We start from the raw sequence: 15,886 nt of genomic DNA, 5'->3' as shown, positions 1-15,886 counted from the left end.
CAACTTGCTTTTCAAGAATCCGTTGATGTACATTAACACCAAGATGGTCCATGTATATAGGTATTACAAAACCAAAAGCATACGTAGTTCATGAGGTCCATGAACGTGGTTGGGAGCATTGGGGAGACCAAAGGGCATCACCACGAAATCATAATGACCATAACAAGTTTGGAAGTCCATCTTCATCACATCCTCCTCTCTGTCCCTCATCTGATGATAACCCGAATGTAGATCAATATTGGAAAGCCAAGATGCACCCTGAAGCTGGTCAAACAAATCATCAATCCTCAGGAGTGGATAACGGTTCTTCACTATTAGATTATTCAGCTCCTGGTAGTCAATACACATCTGATGCGACTCATCCTTCTTCTACACAAATAGGATCAGTGCTACCCAAGGCGAACTGCATGGTCAAATGAACCCCTTGTATAACATCTCCTGCAGTTGTGTAGACAACTCCTGCATCTCTGGAGGAGCAAACCAATACGGTGCTTTGGCTATTGAAGCCATACCCGGAACCAAATCAATCCTAAACTCCACCTATCTCTCCGAAGGCACTCCATGCAAATCCTCCAGGAATATATCCGAGTATTCCCAGATAACCTACACATCATCCACAGTCGCCTTACCCTTCTCCCGGGTATCCATAACATAGGAAACATATACGGAACAACCCTGATGAAGATAGCATTTGGCCCTAACTGTTAAACAGAGAATCGGCCCATGCTAAGCACTCTCTCCCTAAACCACTAACTCTCCTCTACTTGGGGTCCGAATGTGTACCATCTGATGCTCTCAATCAATCACTACCCAATTGGGGCTCAACCAGCCCATCCCTACAATGACATTGTTCACACGCAATGGAATAGGAACCAAATCAATCGGGCACTGCTAGTTGAACATCTCTAGAGCACAACCCCGATGGACCCTCGATACCCGGACATATCGTTCATCCATAATATCAACCTCTAATGGACAATCCAGCTCCCCCAAAGCACTAACAAACCTCTTGCTGAGCGCAAGAGATACAAAAGATTGGGTAGCCCCTAAATCAAACAATACCAAGGCAGAGATATCGTTCACAAGGAACGATCCTAAAACAAAACACACAAATATAAGCACAACATAAATAAAGAGATAAGGAGAAGATACATACCTGTCACCACATCAAGTGTTGCGTGAGCCTCCTTGACTGTTAGTTGAAAAGCCATGCTCCTTGTAACAAGCGCATCCGCCTTGCACTGGCGGCCATCAGTAATCCATAGAGTCGTTGGAGCGGGTGCTACCACTGGTCCCACTACTGTCAAACTCAGAAAATTGGCCTTCTTATGGCCCCTTTGATTGAAATGGAAGCAAATCAGGTCAGATGTATGGGTTATGGTAGTGGTAGCAGTGCACTCCCTGCTAATATGTCTCGTCCTGACGCACTTAAAGCATCCAGAACCACTCATCATGCATGCTCCATCGTGTGTCTTGTCGCACATTCCATAGCGGCTTCAGCCCTGTTGGCCTCTCGATCTCAAATCAAAAACCTTGGCCTCTTGCCTGAGCCTTCTGAACCCTGATCCTAATATGGCTTCCTCTACCTCTCCATCTCTAAATCAATCAATCAATCTCTCTCTCTCTCTCTCTCTCTCTCTCTTTCTTTCTTTCTCTCTCTCTCTCTCTCTCTCTCTCTCTCTCTCTCTCTTTTCTCTGACTCTTGCAATCACATCATCTAGTGTCCTACAACTGGATCAGCTCACAAACTACTGGATATCGCTCCTCAACATCTCATGGTATCTTGACTTCTTCATATCCTCTTCCGCCACATACTACGGAACCAACAACGCCCTCTCGCGGAACATAGCGGTGATCTCAACCACAATCTCAGTAGTCTGGCGGAGATCCTGAAACTCTCATGCCAACTACTGGACCTTAAATACAGGTGCAAACTTAGCCCTAAATCTTGTCACAAAATCCTCCCAATTCATGGACTCAATCACCTCACCACCCAATGCATGTCCTACCTCCTCCCACCAGTATGGGGCTCTGCCTTTCAGAAGACCGGAAGCAAGTCTAACCTTTACCCCATCAGGACAACTGCTAGTTTGGAATGCATTAGCGACATCCACTAACCAACATCTGCTCCTGATCGATTTCTTCTTCCTGAAGAAATCTGGGGCCCCACATGCCCAGAACTCACGGAAAGTCAAAGTGCGAGCTCCCATCATCGCTACCATATCAGAACGGAATGAGCCCAAGCACTCCTCTAAAACCTCCATGATACCCTCCTTGGTTGTACTAAAGATCACAGGAGTCTACTTGAGTATTCTGAGGGTAATCCCTGAGAAAATGAACTCCCGCATCTGATCATCCAACTGCCCGATTCTAGAACCCAATCCTGAACCTTCACCATCACCAGAACTACTACCAGGTCTTCCTCGAGTGACCACCATATTGAAACTAGACAATTCACACCATCAGAACATACATATATAATCATTAAGAGATTCATTACTCTACAAGGCACTTTGTATCATTTCAAATTTCCTTGACTCAAGTACGAATCCTCTATTTTCTGTAGTACGGGCCCATACTACCTTCCACTTCTATCTATACTTTCCTTAAGGATCTCTTTGAATCCCCCAAGTCACTCCCTTATCCACACATATAATCCTCAATAAGACGAGGCTTCCAGCACTAAATATCTTCCTATGTTTTCCTAAGGCAACCAACACACTACTCCCCGCCATCAGCTGCAGAAGGAACTCCCCTAACATCTTTTAGCTAGCTCACGAACACAATTACATATCACCGACACCAGATAATTCTTCGAATGAAATGTTTCACACTACAACGTGTGGACCCAAACAAGAGTTGCACAATAGAGTTAAAACCTAACCTTCTAAAATTATTTAGTCTCAACAATATGTAACTTATCATATTCACTTACTAGTTAGATGAAGTTAATGGGAACTCCTAAAAGCACAAAGCAAGCAAACATTCGAGCATCGAGTAACAGGAACAAGCATAACCTAAACAGGTGATCCTATCACTAACTGATCGGTACTAGCATGCAAGTCTTCAAGCTCATACAGTAGGCATATAAAGGAATCTCTCCTAACATTCTATCATGTATATCCTGAGCAGATCGCTAGCCCTAACTAGCATGCGATTCACATATTCAAAAATCAAAGCATATAATAAAACATGTATGGGTATTTTGGGAAAACTTACTTTAGCTCGATTGATTGGATGCACCACACCCCTTTTCTTTTATTAGAAAACTCTTTTATAAAACATTTTTTTGAAAATTCTACCAAACCCCCGGTTTGAGTTCAGACAAACCCGAGAGTATGCTTGAATCCCTCAAACCAAGGCTCTGATACCAACTTGTAACGACCCAAAAATTATGGCCAAAAATTCCATTTTTAAGTATTATAAAACCATCCTTCAAAACATATCCATAAACCATAATAAAATCAAGTATGATCAAATATCCAAATACATCTGAGTAAACTAAAGTGCGGAACATCGTGTTTTGTACGATGCGATTACCTCGATCTCTTCCCCTTGGATCCTGAAGTACCTAAAACATAAACTAAAAACTTAAGCACAAAACTTAGTAGTTCCCCAAAATACCACATACCATACATATCAAACACATAATGGGCCCCGCCCGACATCGAGCTCCGCTCGGAACCTATATGTTAGTAAATAATGGGTCACACCCAGTATACATACAAACACATAAACACATGCAAGAATCAAAAAGATAATAAGCATACAAGATAATCATCAGGCCCCGCCCGGTATACATATCGGAAATCATACATGCAGAGTCATGCAGAAAAGTAACATCCTAATCATAATAAACCATGGGCCGACATTGGTGCCTTCGAGTCGTTGAATATAGTGAGGAAACTCACCTCAAACTCCTGAATCTCTCAGATAAATACTCGGACTGCTGATCCGAAAAAATCCCCGTGCTATCTCTACCAAATAATATCCAATCAATAACTGGTTTATGACCCAAAACTGGAATCCTAGACCAATTGTCCAACACTCATGGTAAAAGACCATTTTACCCCTCTCCTAACTCGGCCCAAAATCTGATGCCCAATCCAAAAGCACCAAAAAGCCTACTAAGGCCCAACTTCCTAATTGGGCTCAAAACCCCTCATGGACCTAATTTTAATAAGGCCCAAGCCCTATACATGGCCTAAAATCAGAAGGCTAATGGCCCAAAAGGCCCAATACTCTTCTAGCCCATAAACGGCCCAAACCGAGAAATTCAACCAAAGTCAACGACAGTTAGGTATGTCTGGCGTACTCAGGATTACGCCCAGCTTTCTATGAGGACTCCTAGTACGCGCTGCATACGAGTTGGGTACGCCCAACATACTACCAAGCGAGCCAAGATTGGGGATCGGGCAGCCTACGCGCAACGTACACATATGTACCCCTAACGTACGTGTCCATTAATCACTTTTCCATTAAGTGCTTAATACTTTCAACCAAAATCCCAAACTTCATATCCAAATCTAATCATACGTCTTAAGCCATAAATTCATGAACTTGGACCTTTGCATGGCTCAAAAGGTCCCAAAGCTCCCTTTTAGCCTTCTACTTCCACCATAAAGACCTAAAATCATGCATGGTTGATCCATAACCATCAAGAGGATAACTTTATGGACGTAGGACCTCAAAAACATCAAGAAAAGCAACTCCTAACTTCTGGAGTGGAAGGAATCCACTAGACCTCATCATATGACCAAAATGGGACCAAAACTTCATAAGGACTAGATCTAAGTAAACAAGGAGCAAGCACCAAGATTTATAACTCAATGAAGCTCGAAATGATGTGAGGAATCTGTATCTACAAGCCCTCCTTTGATCAATGCTCCTTCTTCCAACTTCTTCTTCTTCTTCAAGTCTCACCAACACACATTAAAACACACATAAGAGGGGTCAAATCTCTTCAAAAGGGGCTAGGGTTTCGGAATGTGACTCAAAGGGATTTGGAGGCTGATAAATGAAAGATCCAAGGTTGATTGTTATTTAAATAGGGTCCAAACCATAAATTTTAGTGTTTGTCCCATATATGCGTACACCCAACGTATGAGGAGTGCGCTATGCGTACTATAAGTTTGCCAAAAATGGAAAAATTCCCCCTTGGGACCAAATATGCAAAGAATTAACATACCAAGGGTCAAAAATGAATATACCTCAAGTCGGGTGTTACAATTATACATCAAAATCTAGAGTTCCATAACAAAAAATTTAATTCCGGAATGTGAGGAATTGGTCTAGAACATGAGGAACTAGTTTGGTACACTAAGAACGTGTCCAGAATTTTGGTCACTTTTCATTCAAGAGTTTGTTAATAACATCTTTTTTATTTGCAGCAAGACATGGTTTTTGATGCATCCATTACACTGTCTTGTAAACCCAAACTTGGTGCATATATTCTTATGGCAGTCAAAGACAGACCGGCATGCAAGACAATGTTCCGGAATTCATGTTTTGGAAAGTGATTAGACATTCCTAAGGTATATGCAGATCCTTTACTTCTAAATTACGTGTTTTTCAATGAAGTTATGACGAACCCCTTAAGCGAAGTAGAAGAACTAGTTTTTGAGATTTGGGGTTACGATCTGTTTTTCAGGAAGAAAGAACTTTGTCTTGTTACCAGCATCCGCTTTAGATATTATTTTACTGCCTCCAGTTCTGGCGACACCTTCCATTCTCGTGTGTTTCCTATGGTAGTAATCAGTTTCTCTGTGAAATTAGACGATGTGAAGAATGTGTTTAATCATTTGCTTAATGACTCATTGGACGAGGATGTGGTTCGTGTATGTCTTCTATATCTATTAAAGAAGGGGTTCAATGAGTGGTTAGCTAAACAACCTATTGTAAAGGAGTATTTTGCTTTAGTATCCGACCTTGATGAAGTCAACATGTATCATGTCGTTAATATATAATTACGGAGTAAAGTATCATTAATAATATTTTACAAATTTAACTGGGAAACTTTTATGTCACAGATATCCATGAGGGAGGATAATTTGGGATCAATTACTCACAACTATTTACTGTATTCAATAAGGTTGAGAGGCATATACATCTAGTTGAACCGAAACAAAAACAACCTCAAAAAATGACATGCACCATAAATGGCTCTTTATATGCTTTTAAGGTAAGTACATGATTAACAATTTATTATTCTTTTTGTTTGATAACATTCTACTACATGATTCTTTCAGATATGGATTCTTGAGAGTTTTTCTGTTAACAGTTTGTTTGGTACTTGACAAACGAATGTGATCCTTCGGGCAATTGCATAGTCGAAACTGTGGCCTTCGCATGTGACTGAGTGCAACTAGTTTATAAAAATCGATGACGTATGGTTACTTATATATTTTAAAATTTTCTTTTATATGTATAATTCATGTTTATTTATAATTTTATAATTTTGTTCGCGGGATAATAGACTTGTACAAGAGTTGGAGCTGACAAAAGCTGCGAGTCGTGCTGAATGGTGGATAGTTAGCTCAACGTGGATTGGTTGCCCTAATTTCCCCGACGCAGAAGTTCACAAGGCACCTTCCCTAACATCACCACCCAAACACTTCCCTACCCATGAGCCTCAACAAAAGAATATACAGATAGATGTTCCATCTCACCCGCCGCCACCACCACCGTCGGCCGCTAAACCATCAACTGATAAGGACCGAATTATTACTGACTTGCAAAATGAGGTAAGTCAATGTTGTGAGCAGTTGTGGTTACATGATAAGCGTTTAGTGGAGCATTACACTATTTTATCCATGTTTCTAAAACTTATCAATAAGAATCTTGATGATGATGTTGGCACCTGGAAGGGGGTGGAGGTATATTATTAATTATTTCACTCCTATATAATTTTTATTTAACTTTATGGTCCATATGTATTTCATTGTTTATAATTAAACACTATTGAACAGTACATGCATTTATCGTGCAAGATACTGGTACCACAAAGTACAATCACAATGACTTATGGGAGCATGATTATGGGTTAGGCAAACTCGAACAACCACTGAATCATGGACCTAAGCATCCTTCTGCATGTATTCAATTGTTAGATGTAAATGAGATTTGTCAGGATGAATACAAAACGTCGCTGACAACATGTAGCATCTGGTTCCTGGTACGTAACATTTATCTAAGTATTTTACATTTTTAGCCTTCGACTCGGCGAGTTGTAGGCCCGACTCGCCGAGTAGAGACGGGTTTGGGAGCACATTTAAGTTGGCGACTCGGCGAGTCCCCGTTGTCTGATGAAACCCTAAATTTCAAGGGTTTGCACCCTATTTAAACCAACCTTATGCGCCCCAACATCGCCCCCTTCACCCTCAGAGCTCCTAACATCGTTCAAACCCTTATTCCTTGTGAGATTGAAGTGCTTTGGTTTGTTTCTTGAAGATTTTGAGAAGAAAGAAGAGTAGATCAAGAAGAGAAGAAGGAGGCCAGGCATCCTTGTGTTATCTCAGTGATTTCCTTGAGGTATAACTCAGTTTCCCCCTGTTTTCATGCTTATAGTTTCTTATAGCTCCATTAAAGTCCTCCTTGAGCCATTTCCAAGCTTGATCACGAATTAGGGTTTGTAATAAGTTGATTAACCCTTAGATCTAGGCATGATTGAGCTCCAGGAGCTCAGATCTACTGCCTTTATGGAGCCATATTGCATGAAAGCCCTAGATCTACTCTTCTAGTGCATTTTGAGCTCTAAAACCTTCATTGGTGTTTATTTACACATAAAGTTGGAAACTTTACGTGTTAATCAGGCCCTAGAAACCCAGATCTATGTATGGTATGAGCTGGATTCAAGCAGAATCGAGTATATAGTATTTGCATGTGGCAGACTCGGCGAGTCGTTCATCTGACTCGGCGAGTCGAGTCACGAGTCCCCGAGTTTTTCCCTTTTCGTGTTTTCGGAGTGGAGTAGTGAGTCATGGGGTGTGACTCAGTGAGTCGGAAGCCAGACTCACCCATGAAGAAACTCGGCAAGTCAATGCCCTGACTCGGCGAGTCCAAGGCAATCTTCTTGCCTCAAGAACAGACTCGGCGAGTTGTTCATACAACTCGGCGAGTCTCAGCATAGAGTGTTCTTCGGATGAAGACGAACTCGACGAGTTGTTCATACAAATCGAGAGTAGGATGGGGGATGTTTGGACATCAATTTAGAAGGAAAACTCGCCGAGTCGATGCCAAAGTCGACGAGTAGAGACGGGACACTGGTCAGACAAAGAGATAGGGACTCAGCGAGTTGTCAGGCCAAATCGGCGAGTCGGGTCAACTGGAAGTTGACTTTGACTTTGACTATTGGCTTAGTTAGGGGTAAATGGTCATTTTACCCTGAGGTCGATTAGCATCATTTGACTGAGTGTTTTGTGGGGATTATAGCCGGAGGATTTCCGGGGCAGCAACAGCAGGAGACAGTCAGTTCCCACGCAGATCAGCAGCTACTTTGAGGTGAGTTACCTTCCAGTAGTGGTGGGTCTACGGCCACAATGCCGGCCCACCAGTAGGATTGTATGATAAATGTTTGTCTCTGTGATATTCATCTAGGTTTGCTACTACCTGTGATATGTTATTATGCTAGTATGATACGATGCTATGTGCTAGTGACAATAGGGGGAGATAGTCCCCCAGAACACCGATCGATAGGGTCGAAGGGGAGGTCATGCCCAGCCATGCTAGATAGTTTATGAGATATATGTGTTATGTGGTAGTAGTAGGGGTGAAATAGTCCCCGGTATCCGGTCGAGAGGACCGAAGGGGAGACCAGCACCCAGATATGCTAGTCAGTATCCGGTCGAGAGGACCGAAGGGGAGGCAAGCTCCCAGATATACTGGTCAGTATCCGGTCAAGAGGACCGAAGGGGAGGCCAACTCCCAGATATACTAGACAGTATCCGGTCGAGAGGACCGAAGGGGTAGGTCGGGCACCCAGATATGCCTGACAATATTTGTATGTTATGTGATTGTATGGAATGTGGTATGTTGGGGGAACTCACTAAGCTTCGTGCTTACAGTTTTCAGTTTTGGTTTCAGGTACCTCTTCTTTGAAGGGGAAGGAGCTAGCGCAGTAGCGGCCCATCACACACACGCCTTGTATTCCGCACTATGAGATCCTCCTGGGTATTTGTACTCTGACTTTATTATGTTTTTATGAAATGTTTTTCAAGACATGAGATAACTTTTATGAAATGATATGATCAGTGAACGTTTTATTTCTAAGGTTCGCTAAGAATATGTTTTAAAAAATGAAATTTTTGGCTCGTATTTTTGGGATGTTACACAACACCTCTTAAGTGTTCTATGCGCCAAAAAGTTGTGTCCATATGGTATAAGTCCCCATGGATACAAATGAAGAGGCAAGGTGTTGCACGACAACATCCATCACCATTGGACAATCTCTTAGAACCTACCGTACACTGTCTATATAAAGAACATGATGGTTCACTATTGTTTGCTCAATGTTATTTGACCGGTATTCCAACGATTGAGTTTTGGAAGCGCTTATATGCGGGTAGTCATGCAGGCTGGTTGGAATGTTATGTAAGGTATATAATTGGGTGCTCATTACGTACTACGCTTCTAATAAAAATACTTACTTAATTGCAAAAATTTTGATTGGAAGCACATCATGTTATGGATCTCATTATTGATAGAGCGTAGACAGGATGATGCTCGGTGGACGGTTGTGCCGACAACTTTCAACACTGATGCATTTGACCAGAGTGATATGGATGACAGATCCGTTTACTCAGCTTCGGCAGAGTGTGATATGGTGTAATTGTGTTTGGATTACATTACCTAAGTCATCGTAATTTATAATATAATGTTATTTTATGATTAATTAATTATGTAGCTTTACATCGCAATCAGTATGTCATTTGTTCACTGGTTTTTGAGTGTTTTGGATTTAAAAACATTCAAAATGACTATATGCAATAGTTATTAGAAGAGCGAATATGCCTCAGAAAGATAGGAATGGTTTATAGGTATGCGAGCCCACATCTACAAATTGCTAGTGGGTATCAACTACCAGGGTACCGAACCAACTGATGCAATCCTAGTTGAGAGTTTCAACATGACCCTTAAAAAGTTCCCATACGTACCACAAGAAATTGATAGTAGATGAGATTGTGGGGTGTTTTTGTTTTGGTTCCTGAAAGATGTTGATCACTAAGAAATTGTATTTAATAGATGGCAAAAGCGTTCCATGGACCATGTCGTATTGTAAACGATTGGCGAAAATTTATTGGGTACAAGGACAAAGATCATTTGAACATTGTAATATTACTTAAAACAAATCCCTTAAGTTTATGTATTTATTAGTTTTTTGTTGATTTTAAGATTACAGTTCAATTCCAGATTTTATAAAAACAAAAGTTATACAAAAAAAAAATTAAGACAAAACACATTTTGCACATTAAAAAAATATTCTGAAACGATTGTCCGGAATCCTACTATGTGTTCCGGACAACTCTGTGAAATGATATATTCCGAACAAAGTGATTATTTTAAAAAAAATAAAAATAAAATAAAATCTATTCCGGAACAGTTGTCTGGAATCCTACCCCGGTGTTCCGGAGAACTCTCCAGAATGATATATTCCAGACTAGTGGTTATTTTACAAAATAAATAAATAAATAAATAAAATTGGGTCATTGTTTTCAAATACTTCATTTATATTTGTTAGGTTACTCAATTTCCCCAAATTTAACTTTACATATTGTTTCTATGTCAAGGTTGAAACTTGTTATAACGAAGAAAATTGTGTTGAAGAATTGACAAAAAAACATTGTTTTTATGAGAAAAAAATAGAAATTATGGATATTACATTAGCACTTGAATTTATCTATGTTCGTATTAATGTTTTTTAGTTTGGACATGTTTGCATGAATGTTTTTAATTTTTATTTTGATGTTTAAGACTTATCTTTTCTAAAATGCGGATATGTTTACATCTTTTTAAATTTTTGGAATTTTTTTGATGTTTAATTATCAATTTTATTTAGGGAATCTAACTCACGAACCCAAATCTTACCTGTGAATACGTATAGATAAACGGTTTGACGGGTCGTATATGTGTTGGTGTTCCAAACCCACAAACCCGTACCTTGTATAATTAAATGGGTCGTGTTTAGATTGCTATTTTTTGACCCGCCAACCCGAATATGACACGATTTGCACCCCTAATTACACGGTCCTTTTATAATCCAATTTCTCTTATGATTCCAGAAACCACCATGCTTTTATTTACTCTTAAAGTATTTATTTAACGATTTGCGCTCGGTGATGGTGGCATGTTTGAAAATGGTAATAACACCAATGAAATCCCTCATCCAATGGAACACCCACCTACAAACTTGTAGGAATCGTATAAGAAAATCCACAAGACCGACGAACTCATGGGATAAGGAAACCCATCGGCTAGCCTGCAGTTCTCCAATAAAACTCACCCCCATCCCTTCATCAAGAACCCACTACCACGATGTCCGCAGGGCCGGTCCAGACGGTGGGCAACCCGGGCAACCGCCCAGGGCCCACGTCTCCAGGGGGTCCAAAATTTATGGGCTATGTAACGTATATTATTAAAAGAAAATTATTACCTAAATGATTTTTAGAGCGTAAAAGTTGGTTCAAACTCAAATTAGTTCAAAAGATAAACAATTTTGCTTGCTTGTTATTGCTAATTGAACATGTCTATACCGAAGAATAAATAATATTTTTTTAATCTTTATTTTATTTGTCTTTGAGGGGTAATTTGTTTCTTTTCGCCCCGGGCCTCACATACGCTTGGACCGGCCCTGGATGTCCGACAAAATGATTGCTCAAGAAACGTCATCTCAAATCAATTACATGTCATGGTTCATACTATTTTTTAGCGTTCTTAACTATAATCAAATAGCTTAAGGGTTATTTGATATTTGTTGTAACATTAACAACTATTTATTCTAAAAATCACCTTTATCAACAACAGAAAGATGTAAATATTTCCGTCATGAATGTTATCTAGGTCATTGATAATTGGTGTATCAAGTGTGACACATTCTGGATTTAGAGTCATTACCTACTTCATAATTTTTTTCCCAATTACCCCTGGACCTCCATCATCTATCAAGAAAATATATGGAAACCATCATAAGCTTTAATTACAGCAACACTGGTGTCATGAAATCCCTTATACCATGATTACAATAGCAAAGATAAGCATTTTACTCGACTTTCATGTTAAAATTTACCATTTATGTGCAGAAATTAAGTTATTTGACTGTGACTATATGCACTAGTTTAGCAAATTCAAGTAAATAAGATTAACAACCCCCCCCCCCCCCCCCCCTGTCGATGTAAAAGAGCATCAGGTCCTCCAACCAAGAAGGATCATTGACGAAGGAGTGAAAATTAGAAACAAAGAAAAAAGGATGATGACTTCTGGGAAGGATTTTAGGGTCTGCGACAACATTATTGCCTGTCTATGGACCTTTTGGCAGCTTTGTGTTTGAGTCCCTTTCAATTCGGTGAGCACAAAAAGATGGAAATTGCTTTAACCATATTACCTTGCAATAACGGAGCAATGTTTACGTAGATTTGGGAACGTCGGTAACAACATAAGAAATTGCAAAAATCATAAAGAGTTTAAATTATAGAGTTTGTGGTTTCTCGAGTTTCTCTTGAAAGGCCTTAAATACCACCCTCTTTTGACTAAGGGGTTTTTTAAAGAAAAATATGAGTTTTTTTTTACGAAACCCCGATTGTTAAATAGCAAATGTATGTTGAAAAAAAGAATAAGACCACATGTGCGTAGTTGCTTCAGAGGGGATGGAAGAGAACTAGTTTGGTTTATAATTTTTAGGTTTCTTTGGTTTGAAATATTTTTAGGGTGCAAATCAAAAATCGGGTCAAACCAAATCTAAGGCATCTAAGACCAAATAGAAAACCAAATCACAATTCGGTTTGAAATTGAAGAAATCACATTTTAAGGTTAAAAATAAAATCCAAAGTTTCAAATATAGACTGGATTATTGTTGGAACACAACCGAAGAAATTGGACAAAGAGAGATAATTTGTAGAGTTTTGGGATTCCAATCCAATTGAAAAATATAAACGCTAAATATTATTAATGAACACATGTTTTCAAAATTTTAATTTAACATTTAAAGTGTTAAAATATAAATTATTTAATAATTTAGTTAATTAATGAATTAAATTTGGTAATTTGGTTCGATTAGACCATTAACAAAACCCATAAATCAAATTTATAATTCGGTTTGGTTGAAACCAAACCAAAAACCAAATTTGAAATTTGGTTTGTTATGAATTCAGTTTCGATTTGTTTTAGTTTTCGATGTTTTTTGTTTAAAACCAAATATCCACCCTAACAAAGAGGAGATTGTTTTCGGGTTTTAGACAAATTAAATAATTGAATCGGGTTCAAGTCTTGCGCTGGCATCGTAGGGATAAGTCATAGTTGTAGTTCTCACTCTTATGGGGTAGGGCTCGTTGCTAATCAAGATCGGTCATTCAACTCGGTTGGCAATTGAGTACCTACTAGTGCACGATCTTCCTTGTGGGCTAGGACGATACAGGGGCGGATCCATGGGGATCCTGGGATGCCCCTCAAAAAAAATTTCGGTAGTGTAATTGTCTTAGGAAAATTTTGTTTTATGTAGTGTTCATATACGCAACTCTTCACTTGTAAACACAAACAAACAGTTGGTTCGGTGGTTAAGGCGTTCTCTTATTGAAGCAAAGGTCTTAGGATCGATTTTTGCTTCTTACATATCATTTGTTTACCTTTGTTTTTTTCCAAGCTATTTTATTCCACATCGTCAAACACATGTAAACTCAATCATTTTCATCTATTATATAAACATGTTATCCTTATGTTTCATTTGATATCTACTTTGAGTCTCACATCGATTTACTTCAACTTCAGTTTTATATAACAAGGCTTGAGGTTAGCTAAGGATTTAATTAAGGTTTAGGTTTAAAACCGAAACCGAACCGGAAAAATTCAAATATTCTGGAAAAAATTTGTGCTACCCTAAAAATAAAATTAATATACACTTTTATTTTGATCTTGGCAGAGCAGCAAATGGATGAGAGAAACTAGCCAAACGCATCATTCACTATAAAATACATTATACATATTTTTAAGTCCCATGATTTTAAATTCTTGGTTCCGTACTTAGACGTGGCGCATGTTGAGGTTGGCGGCATGATACTGTTTAGGGTTGTGGACCCAAAAAGTTAATTACACAAGAAAACAAATGCATCCATAGAATTGGTTCCCTTTTCATATTTCAAAGTCGAAGTGGGATATGCACTTGTGCCCTTAAATATTCCTTTTAGATGAAATCAATTGCCTTCTCTATGCTTCCTACATCTGTCACGCGTGAACCCTTTAAATCAATTTTGCTTTTCGATCAACATACAATAAAACTAACATGTGGTCATATGTTTATATATTAATATATAAATATAAATACACGTATATATATAACATGATAGATTGTTTGGTAAACGACAACAGCAGATATAGGAGTGGAATCGATACTCGGTGGATCATCGATTGGAAATAAAATCAAAATAATAAACATGACCTATATCATTTCGACACATAAGTCAAATGGATTTCCTTAATGCTTCGCTCTTTTGTTATCTTTTTCTTCAAGAATTACGAGAAGACAAAATTGCAAATATAAGCTTACAATTTTTTAAAATCCATTTTTAAGGTGATAAGTGCCCGCACCGCCGCACGAGCTCGATGTTAGCCCATTATATATATATATATATATATATATATATATATATATATATATATATATATATATATATATATATTAGCCGTTTACCCGCGCAAAGTGACGGGTGCGGATCAACAAAATGACATAAAAAATTTGTTAAACAAAATGACGAACAGATAGAGATTTCTTATATCCAGGCTAGGATTAAACGTAAGATATTTTTGGGCTTATTCGATTTTAATAGAAAGAAAAACAAAGGAGGAGGTAGCGAGCATGAGAGAGAACCAAGGTTTTGAGGTCAATGGCAAGGCATTCATGATAGACGAATGCTAGATCAATGCGCCTTTTCCAGTTTATATGAAATGTTTTATAACGTGTATATCGTATTAGACCGATTCAAATGGATATGAAGAACACTTGGTCAAAGTTTGATCCATTCAAAATCTTATCATCATCATCTTATTTGACTTTTTCATAAATGTTGACCGGATAAGATTTAGTATTTACCGATTCAATTGGATATGAGGAACATTTGGTCAAACTTTGACCCATTCAAAATCTTATCATCATCATCTTATTTGACTTTTTCATAAATGTTGACCGGATAAGATTTAGTATTTACCGATTCAATTGGATATGAGGAACATTTGGTCAAACTTTGACCCATTCAAAATCTTATCATCATCATCTTATTTGACTTTTTCATAAATGTTGACTGGATAAGATTTAGTATTTACCGATTCAATTGGATATGAGGAACACTTGGTCAAACTTTGACCCATTCAAAATCTTATCATTATCTTATTTGACTTTTTCATATTTAACCCATTCAATTTGAAGATAAGCTTAAAAGACCTATTCAAAATCTGTCTTTGACCAGATAAGATTTATTATTCTCCGATGCATAAAATTATTGTATATGATGCTTAAAAGCGTGTACCTCTTAAAATTCAGCAAAATCTAGTAAATGTTTTTTAAGGTATATATATATTTCATGTCCAATATGTCACTTCTATCCAAAATCAAACAAAATAGACAAACATGAATTATAAATTGACAGATAAGATTGTTATATCATCTTTGTTAAATTGTTTCTTCTTT

This window comes from Lactuca serriola, chromosome 2 (assembly GCF_051521515.1).
Source record: "Lactuca serriola cultivar US96UC23 chromosome 2, Lser_US96UC23_V15, whole genome shotgun sequence".
Classification (NCBI taxonomy): domain Eukaryota; kingdom Viridiplantae; phylum Streptophyta; class Magnoliopsida; order Asterales; family Asteraceae; genus Lactuca; species Lactuca serriola.
Note: the sequence above shows the minus strand (reverse complement) of the source record.